The sequence below is a fragment of the Lampetra planeri genome, unplaced genomic scaffold (genome assembly GCF_965212315.1).
Source record: "Lampetra planeri unplaced genomic scaffold, kcLamPlan1.2.h2 scaffold_2204, whole genome shotgun sequence".
NCBI lineage: Eukaryota > Metazoa > Chordata > Hyperoartia > Petromyzontiformes > Petromyzontidae > Lampetra > Lampetra planeri.
This window is the reverse complement of record NW_027614973.1, coordinates 4,964-15,954: the sequence shown is the minus strand read 5'-3', so window position 1 is coordinate 15,954 and position 10,991 is coordinate 4,964. Positions and strand designations below refer to the sequence as shown.

The window sequence follows — 10,991 nt, the reverse complement described above, 5'->3', positions numbered from 1 at the left end:
TATGTCCCACCCACCAACCATTCTTCGAAAAACTCACCCACTCCTATCACTTGGTAGTAGCATGTTAGTTGACCTTCCTTCTCCTGCTAATATCTCAGCCTGATGAAATTTTGGCTCACTTTTAAGCCTATGTTTGATCTTACAAATTATTACAGGACTAATTCTTGCGATACACTATACCGCCAACACTGAACTAGCCTTCTCTTCAGTTATACACATTTGTCGTGATGTTAACAACGGATGGCTTATACGAAATCTTCATGCCAATGGGGCCTCTATATTCTTTATTTGTATTTATGCTCACATCGGGCGAGGGATCTACTACGGCTCTTATTTATATAAAGAAACATGAAACGTTGGAGTCATCTTATTTGCATTAACTGCAGCTACTGCTTTCGTTGGTTATGTACTACCATGAGGGCAAATATCCTTCTGAGGGGCAACCGTTATTACAAATTTAATTTCAGCAGTACCTTATGTAGGAGATGATATTGTAGTATGATTATGAGGCGGCTTCTCAGTATCAAACGCCACATTAACCCGGTTTTTTACATTCCATTTTATTTTACCATTTATCCTAGCAGCAATAACTATAATCCATATTATATTCCTCCATCAAACAGGATCTAGTAACCCCCTAGGAATTAACTCTAATTTGGATAAAATTCAATTTCACCCATACTTCTCTTTCAAAGACATTTTTGGCTTTGTTATTTTACTTGGGGTTCTTTTTATAATTTCTCTTTTAGCCCCAAATGCACTAGGTGAGCCAGACAATTTTATTTATGCCAACCCTCTTAGTACCCCACCTCACATTAAGCCAGAATGATACTTCCTGTTCGCCTATGCGATTCTACGATCTATTCCTAATAAATTAGGTGGGGTCATAGCTTTAGCAGCAGCCATCATAATCCTCCTGGTTATCCCCTTTACCCACACCTCTAAACAACGAGGCATTCAATTTCGTCCGCTCGCCCAAGTTACATTTTGGATTCTGATTGCTGATCTAGCGCTACTCACTTGACTAGGGGGAGAACCAGCTGAACACCCATTTATTTTAATAACACAAATTGCATCAACAGTGTACTTTATAATTTTTATTTTAATCTTTCCAATTCTAGGTCGCCTAGAAAACAAGTTAATTCTGCTATCAAAGAACACCGGTAAATTCAACTGAAACTTAACATACAGATTTTTCAAAGGAAGGGGATTCAAACCCCTGTATCTAGCTCCCAAAGCTAGCATCTTAACATTAAATTACCCTCTGATTTTCAAATGTCAAGAGTAGCTTAACATTAAAGCAGAGCACTGAAGATGCTCAGATGGTTTTAGAACCCCTTGACACAAAGGATTAGTTCCAGCCTTAATATCAACTATATATGAAATTACACATGCAAGTTTCCGCACTCCCGTGAGGACCTCCTTTAACTATAAACATAAAAAAGAGATGGTATCAGGCTCACAATAAGTTAGCCCACAACACCTAGCCACCCACACCCTCAAGGGTACTCAGCAGTGATAAACCTTAAGCTATGGACGCAAGCCCGACTAAGTTACGTATTTTAGAGCTGGTAAACCTCGTGCCAGCCACCGCGGTTATACGAGGAGCTCAAGCTGATATCTCCGGCACAAAGCGTGATTAAAATACTAGCTTAACTAATACTATAGAAGCCATCATGCCTGCTAGTTGAATAGGTATGCTTAAATATCTCAACATCGAAAGAATCTATATTAATAAACTCACTTTGACATCACGAAAGCAAAACTCACAAACCGGGATTAGATACCCCGCTATGCCTGCCATAAATAAACCACCGTCGCCAGGGCACTACGAACAATCGTTTAAAACCCAAAGAACTTGACGGCACCCTAAACCCACCTAGAGGAGCCTGTCCTATAACCCGATACCCCACGTTTTAACCCCGCCGCCTCTCGCCCCCAGTCTATATACCGCCGTCGCCAGCCAACCTTATAAAAGAATAACCGTAGGCAAAGAAGCTATCTATGCAAATACGTCAGGTCGAGGTGCAGCCTATGAGGCAGGCAGAGATGGGCTACACTCTCTCCCCAGAGTATACGAATAACTTAATGAAATAATTTTGAAGGTGGATTTAGCAGTAAACAAGAATAGTTTGTCTAGTTGAAGTTGGCCACTAGGGTGCGTACACACCGCCCGTCACTCTCCCACACCCCTCCCGGAGAAAAGTCGTAACATGGTAAGCGTACCGGAAGGTGCGCTTGGAAAACAGAAGATAGCTTAAAAGTTAAGCATTTCCCTTACACCGAAAATATTCTTGTGCGATTCAAGATCTTCTGATTACTGATTTGAGTATATTTATCTAACAACTTTTAATTTATGATTATAAAACATTCACACATTTACAGCAAACCATTGCCCCCATTTTAGTATAGGTGATAGAAAAATAAAACACATATAGTACCGCAAGGGAACATTGAAAAAGTGATGAAACAGATCAACTAAGTAAAGTAAAGCAAAGATAAAATCTTGTACCTTTTGCATCATGGCTTAGCAAGTAAACCCGAAAATACTGCCGCCTCCCCGAAACTAGACGAGCTACCCTGGGATTACCTATAAGAGTTAATCCGTATCTGTGGCAAAAGATTGGAAAAAGCCCTGGGTAGAGGTGAAAAGCCTACCGAGCCTAGTGATAGCTGGTTACTTAAGAAACAAGTTTAAGCTTGATCTTAATTTGTAGATAAGCAACAAAATTACTTATAAATTTAAACATCTTACTACTCTACATTTTAAGTTTTATTCACTAGGGGTACAGCCCTAGTGAACAGAGATACAGCTCTATTGATTAGATAATATCCAACTTATAAACTTAAGTAGGCCTAAAAGCAGCCACCAAGAAGAAAAGCGTTACAGCTTAAGTTTACTAAACTTTAAATACCATAATATATAAAGACCCTATAACCACTATTAAGTAATCCTATATAATAGGAAATATCCTGCTAAGATTAGTAATTTGAGGTCGCACCCCTCTAAATGTAAGTGTAAACCAGATCGGACCAACCACTGGAAATTAACGGCCCTTAAAACAACAGGAAATCAACAACATGACTACCGACAGGAAAAACAAGAACTAATAACCGTTAACCCTACACTGGAACATAATATAGAAGATATAAAGGATGAGAAGGAACTCGGCAAACACATGCCTCGCCTGTTTACCAAAAACATCACCTCCAGATAAGAATCGCCTATTGGAGGCAAGACCTGCCCAATGATTAATATTGAATGGCCGCGGTACTTTGACCGTGTAAAAGTAGCGTAATCACTTGTCTTGTAAATTAAGACTAGAATGAAAGGTTACACGAGGGCATAACTGTCTCCTTATCCCTATCAATGAAATTGACCTACCCGTGCAAAGGCGGGTATAAACCCATAAGACGAGAAGACCCTGTGGAGCTTCCAAACATTTACATCGCATAATCATTATTCACGATGCACAGTTTTAGGTTGGGGCAACCACGGAACAAAAGTAATATCCACGACGACGAAAATACAATTTTCTTAGCCTAGAGTTACAACTCTAAGCACTAGTAGAACTAACGTTAATAGACCCAGCATCACTTGCTGCCTAACGAAACAAGTTACCCCAGGGATAACAGCGCAATCCTTTCCACGAGCCCGAATCAACGAAAGGGTTTACGACCTCGATGTTGGATCGGGGCACCCCAATGGCGCAAAAGCTATTAAAGGTTCGTTTGTTCAACGATTAAAGCCCCACGTGATCTGAGTTCAGACCGGAGTAATCCAGGTCAGTTTCTATCTATGTTTGCTACTTCCCTAGTACGAAAGGACCGGCAGAAGTAAGGGTCAATACACTAATGCAAACCCTACATCAATCTTATGAGACCAACTTAATAAGAATAGTAAGCAACTTAAAATAATAACTAGACAAGTTTATTTGGGTGGCAGAGCTCAGTAATTGCACAAGGTTTAAGCCCTTATACCAGGGGTGCAAATCCCCTTCCAAATAAATTATGCTAGTTATATTAACATCCACTTTAATTTTAGTTTTAATAGTCCTGCTTGCAGTAGCATTTCTAACAATAGTTGAACGAAAAACCCTAGGTTATATACAACTTCGCAAAGGACCAAATGTTGTCGGATTTATAGGACTTTTACAACCTATTGCAGACGGAGTAAAATTATTTCTAAAAGAACCCGTATGACCCACCGCAGCCTCCCCAGCCTTATTTATCGCAGCCCCCATTATAGCGCTAACTTTAGCTCTATCGCTCTGAATATTTATTCCCATACCACAGTCAATCTCCACTATTAATCTTACTCTTCTTGTAATTTTAGCAATTTCAAGCTTATCAGTCTACGCCACCCTTGGCTCAGGTTGAGCCTCTAACTCAAAATATGCGCTAATCGGAGCACTTCGAGCCGTAGCCCAAACCATCTCATATGAAGTAAGCCTAGGCTTAATTCTATTATGTTTAATTATTTTAACAGGAGGATTTTCCCTTCAAGCCTTTATTTATACGCAAGAACACACCTGATTCCTACTCTCAAGCTGACCACTAGCAGCAATATGATTTGTTTCTACTTTGGCAGAAACAAACCGAACCCCGTTCGATTTAACTGAGGGAGAATCAGAACTTGTCTCTGGTTTTAATGTAGAATATGCTGGAGGTCCATTCGCTTTATTTTTTCTGGCTGAATACTCTAATATCTTATTTATAAATACCCTTACAGCAATTATATTTCTAGGACCTCTTGGACCAAACAATTTAAATATTTTACCAATTATTAATGTAATAATAAAAGCAACCCCACTCATTATCCTATTCCTCTGAATCCGAGCCTCATACCCCCGATTCCGATATGATCAGCTGATACACCTTATGTGAAAGAATTTTCTACCCCTCAACCTAGCCCTTTTTACTCTTCAACTATCCCTCGCTGTGTCACTGGGGGGGGCAGGAGTACCTCAAATATAAACACTAATAATAAACTGGATTTTTAACAGTGGAAGTATGTCCGAAAATAGGAACCACTTTGATAGAGTGGCTACAGGGGATATTACCCCCTTTCTTCCTCGTTAGTATGAAAGGATTCGAACCTTAATCTGAGAGACCAAAACCCTCCGTGTTTCCATTACACCACATCCTAAGTAAGATAAGCTAAATAAAGCTTTTGGGCCCATACCCCAAATATGATGTTACCAGCATCTCTTACTATATGCTATCCCCCTTAATTCAATCTACACTACTAATAACTCTAGGTCTTGGCACACTTGTAACATTCTCAAGCACCAGCTGAATTCTAGCTTGAATCGGATTAGAAATTAATACAATTGCTATTATCCCGCTAATAGCTAAAACACATCACCCACGTTCAATTGAAGCAACTACTAAATACTTCATTGCTCAAAGTGCAGGCTCTGCCACACTTCTTGTTACTGCCTGTTTAGCCGCTTGGCACTCAGGAAATTGAGCAATCAGCCCATCAAGCGACCCAATTATCCTTAACGCTATAACTCTTGCTCTCATATTTAAATTAGGTATAGCTCCAATACACTTCTGACTTCCAGAAGTAATAGCAGGCCTAGATCTTACTACAGGCATGATCCTAGCAACTTGACAAAAATTAGCCCCAATTACTCTCCTTATTCAAATTGCACAAGATCAAAATAATGCATTTATTCTTGGCCCAGCTTTATTATCAGTGTTTGTTGGAGGTTGGGGGGGCCTAAATCAAACTCAAACACGAAAAATTATGGCCTACTCATCAATCGCACACATAGGCTGAATTGCTAGCATAGCTCCCTTTAACCCAACAATTACTTGAGTTACAACACTAATCTATTGCTTACTTACAAGCACAACATTCATTAACCTCAACACTTTAAAAGCTAATAAAATTACAGCACTTACCATAAATAAGCACAATCAAATTTCTCAAATACTTTTATTACTTCTTCTATTATCTCTAGGTGGCCTCCCCCCACTAACAGGTTTTACCAATAAACTTTTAGCATCAGTTGAACTCGCCAACCAAAACCTTGTTATCTATCTGTTTATAATAATAATAGGCTCATTGTTAAGTTTATTTTTTTATACCCGCATATGCTACTTATCAATCATTTTATCACCTCCATGTCCAACAACAAATCTTACTCTTTGACGTGTGACCCCAAATAAGCCTATAGCTTTAATGACAATATTATCAATTAATCTATTCATTCTAACACCTCAGCTAATAGCGATCTTTATTATGTACTAGAAATTTAAGTTATATAGACTCTAAGCCTTCAAAGCTTACAGTAAGGGATACTACCCTTAATTTCTGATTATAAAATTTGCAAGACACACTCACATCTTCTGAACGCAAATCAGATGCTTTATATTAAGCTAAAATTTTTACTAGACCAGCAAGTGTTATACTTACAACCTCTTAGTTAACAGCTAAGTGCTAATTTTAGCTTTGATCTATAGACCCCAACAGAGTATACTTCTGTATCTTCAGATTTGCAATCTGATGTGAACTTCACCACAGGGTCAATTTGACAGGAAGAGAAATCGAATCTCTGTAAGCGGGTCTACAGCCCACCGCCTAAACATTCGGCCATCCTACCAGTGACTCTCATTCGTTGATTATTCTCTACTAATCATAAAGACATCGGCACCCTATATCTAATCTTTGGGGCCTGAGCAGGAATAGTGGGAACTGCTTTAAGCATCCTAATTCGGGCAGAATTAAGTCAACCAGGCACTTTACTAGGAGACGATCAAATCTTTAACGTTATCGTAACCGCCCATGCTTTCGTTATAATCTTTTTTATAGTTATACCAATTATAATCGGAGGCTTCGGAAACTGACTTGTACCAATAATACTTAGCGCCCCAGATATAGCCTTCCCACGTATAAACAACATAAGCTTTTGACTACTTCCACCCTCACTCCTTCTACTTTTAGCTTCCGCAGGAGTTGAAGCAGGGGCCGGAACGGGATGAACCGTATACCCACCCCTAGCAGGAAATTTAGCCCACACAGGGGCCTCTGTTGACTTAACAATTTTCTCCCTTCACCTAGCTGGTATTTCATCAATTCTAGGGGCAGTCAACTTTATCACAACAATTTTTAATATAAAGCCCCCAACTATAACACAATACCAAATTCCTTTATTTGTTTGATCCGTTTTAATTACTGCAGTCCTCCTTCTTCTATCACTTCCTGTACTTGCAGCCGCCATTACTATACTTTTAACAGATCGTAATTTAAATACATCTTTCTTCGACCCTGCAGGGGGAGGAGACCCAATTCTTTACCAACATCTATTTTGATTCTTTGGACATCCTGAAGTTTATATTCTAATCTTACCAGGCTTTGGAATTATCTCTCATGTAGTTGCCTATTACTCCGGAAAAAAAGAACCATTTGGATATATAGGAATAGTCTGAGCAATAATGGCTATTGGGTTGCTAGGGTTTATTGTATGAGCCCATCACATATTTACAGTAGGAATAGATGTTGATACACGAGCCTACTTTACATCAGCCACAATAATTATTGCCATCCCAACAGGAGTTAAAGTTTTTAGCTGACTAGCTACTCTCCATGGCGGAAAAATCGTATGACACACCCCCATACTATGGGCCTTAGGCTTTATTTTCTTATTCACTGTAGGAGGACTCACCGGAATCGTTTTATCCAACTCATCACTAGATATTATCCTTCATGATACTTACTATGTAGTAGCCCACTTCCATTATGTATTATCTATAGGAGCTGTTTTCGCAATCATGGCGGGCTTCGTCCACTGATTCCCACTATTCACGGGCTATACACTTAACGAAACCTGATCAAAAGCACACTTTGTAATTATGTTTACTGGTGTAAATCTTACATTCTTCCCCCAACATTTCCTAGGTTTAGCTGGCATACCACGACGTTACTCAGACTACCCAGATGCCTACACTACATGAAATGTAGTTTCCTCAATTGGATCAACAATCTCATTAATTGCCGTTATACTATTTATATTTATCTTATGAGAAGCCTTCTCTTCTAAACGCAAAGCTGTTGCTACAGACCTTCTCAACACTAATATTGAATGACTTCATGGCTGCCCACCTCCCTACCATACTTATGAAGAACCAGCCTATGTCCAAGCTAACTTCAAGAAAAGAGGGATTCGAACCCCCCTACGCTGGTTTCAAGCCAGGTGCATAACCATATCTGCCACTTTCTTAAGATACTAGTAAAACTATTACACTACCTTGTCAAGGTAATATTATGAGCTTATACTCATGTATCTTGCTTATGGCACAGCAAGCTCAACTAGGACTTCAAGATGCAGCCTCCCCTATCATAGAAGAACTTATTCATTTTCATGATCACACTCTAACAGTTGTATTCTTAATTAGTGTACTAATTTTCTATCTTATTACTCTGATAGTTACTACCCGATTCACAAATAAACACTCTCTTGATTCTCAAGAAGTAGAGATCGTATGAACAGTTATACCAGCCATTGTCCTCATTATAATTGCTCTTCCATCCCTACGCATTCTTTACCTTACCGACGAAATCAGTGACCCACATTTAACAATTAAAGCAGTTGGACATCAATGATACTGATCCTATGAATACACTGATTATAATCAGATCGAATTTGACTCTTACATAACGCCAACTAATGAACTAGAGCCAGGAGGAATCCGCCTTCTAGACGTAGACCATCGCATCGTGAGTACCAATAGAATCCCCTATTCGCATGTTAATTACATCAGAAGATGTAATCCACTCCTGAACTATCCCATCTTTAGGTACTAAAGTAGATGCAGTCCCAGGCCGATTAAATCAAGCAACATTTATTACAATTCGACCAGGCCTATATTTTGGTCAATGCTCAGAAATCTGCGGTGCAAATCATAGTTTTATACCAATCGCACTAGAAGCTGTTCCTCTCTCATATTTCGAAAGTTGAACTACTGATGTATTAGAATCCTAACATATATACTGCCACTAAGAAGCTAACTTAGCATCAGCCTTTTAAGCTGAAGATGGGTGAATATGTTCTCCCTTAGTGATATGCCACAACTTGAGCCCGCTCCTTGATTTTCTATACTTACAGTATCATGATTAATTATTTTATTACTAATTATGCCAACTATTATATTTTACCAAACACAAAACACCGTCTCTGCTCAACAAGCCACTAAACCCAAACAACCCACCTGAACCTGACCATGACACTAGCAATTTTTGACCAATTTAAATCCCCAACCATATTTGGGCTCCCTCTAGCCTGATTAGCTATACTAATCCCTAGTATTTTACTAATTTTACAAACACCAAATTTTATTAAATCTCGCTACCACACACTACTGATACCTACACTAATAACTATCACTAAACAACTATTTACTCCAATCAACTCACAAGGACACAAATGAGCCCTAATCTGTATAGCCTCTATAATATTTATCCTAACAATCAACCTTCTAGGGTTATTACCTTACACATATACACCTACTACCCAACTATCAATAAATATAGGGTTAGCAGTACCAATATGATTAGCTACGGTTCTTATCGGCTTACAAAAAAAACCAACAGAAGCCTTAGCCCACTTATTACCAGAAGGCACCCCAATTGCACTCATCCCTATACTTGTTATTATCGAAACTATTAGCCTTTTCATCCGACCTATTGCTCTAGGAGTCCGACTAACTGCCAATTTAACAGCTGGACATCTACTTATTCAATTAATCTCTATTACCACCTTTGCAGTAATGCCAATAATCTCACTTACACTAGCTACCTCATTACTCCTTTTCCTTTTAACTATTCTAGAATTAGCTGTTGCTATAATCCAAGCATACGTCTTTATTCTACTTTTAACCCTTTATCTTCAAGAAAACGTCTATGTCCCACCAAGCTCACGCATACCACATGGTAGACCCAAGCCCCTGACCCCTAACCGGTGCTGGCGCCGCACTATTAATAACCTCCGGCCTAGCCATATGATTCCATAAAAATTCTTATATCTTAATAACACTAGGCCTAATTCTGATACTTCTTACAATATATCAATGATGACGAGATGTTGTTCGAGAAGGCACCTTTCTAGGCCATCACACTTCTCCAGTTCAACAAGGCCTACGCTATGGAATAATCTTGTTTATTATCTCAGAAGTCTGTTTTTTCGCAGGTTTTTTCTGAGCTTTCTATCACGCCAGCCTGGCACCAACTCTAGAGCTTGGCCTAATATGACCTCCAACAGGAATTACCCCACTGAACCCATTTGAAGTACCACTATTAAATACTGCAGTTCTACTTGCCTCCGGAGTATCCGTAACCTGAGCCCACCATAGTATTACTGAAAAAAACCGAACAGAAGCAACTCAAGCTCTAGCCCTGACAGTTCTGCTTGGACTTTACTTCACAGCCCTTCAAGCTATAGAATACTATGAAACCCCATTTACAATAGCAGACAGCGTATACGGCTCTACTTTTTTCGTCGCAACAGGTTTCCACGGCTTACATGTAATTATTGGCTCCCTATTTCTACTTACATGCCTAGTACGACACATACAATATCATTTTACCTCTAAACATCACTTCGGTTTCGAAGCCGCTGCTTGATACTGACACTTTGTAGATGTTGTTTGACTATTCTTGTATATCTCGATCTACTGATGAGGCTCTTAACCTAACCTGCCTTTTTAATACACTTAATATAGTTGGCCTCCAACCAACCAAACCTGGTATAAACCCAAGAAAAGGCATATGAACTCCTTCATAGTTATAATTACCCTAACTCTAACACTATCGTCTATTTTAGCCCTACTAGCATTTTGACTGCCGATTATAAAACCTGATAGTGAAAAACTTTCCCCCTACGAATGCGGCTTCGACCCACAAGGATCTGCCCGCCTACCATTCTCCCTTCGATTCTTTCTAGTAGCTATTCTATTTTTACTATTCGATTTAGAAATTGCTCTTC

General features: G+C 39.2%; 1 pseudogene; it reads left to right on the top strand.

The window, feature by feature from the left end:
- Positions 1-1,441: 1,441 nt before the first annotated feature.
- Positions 1,442-2,249, top strand: LOC144740487 (18S ribosomal RNA; annotated as a pseudogene).
- Positions 2,250-10,991: the final 8,742 nt, after the last annotated feature.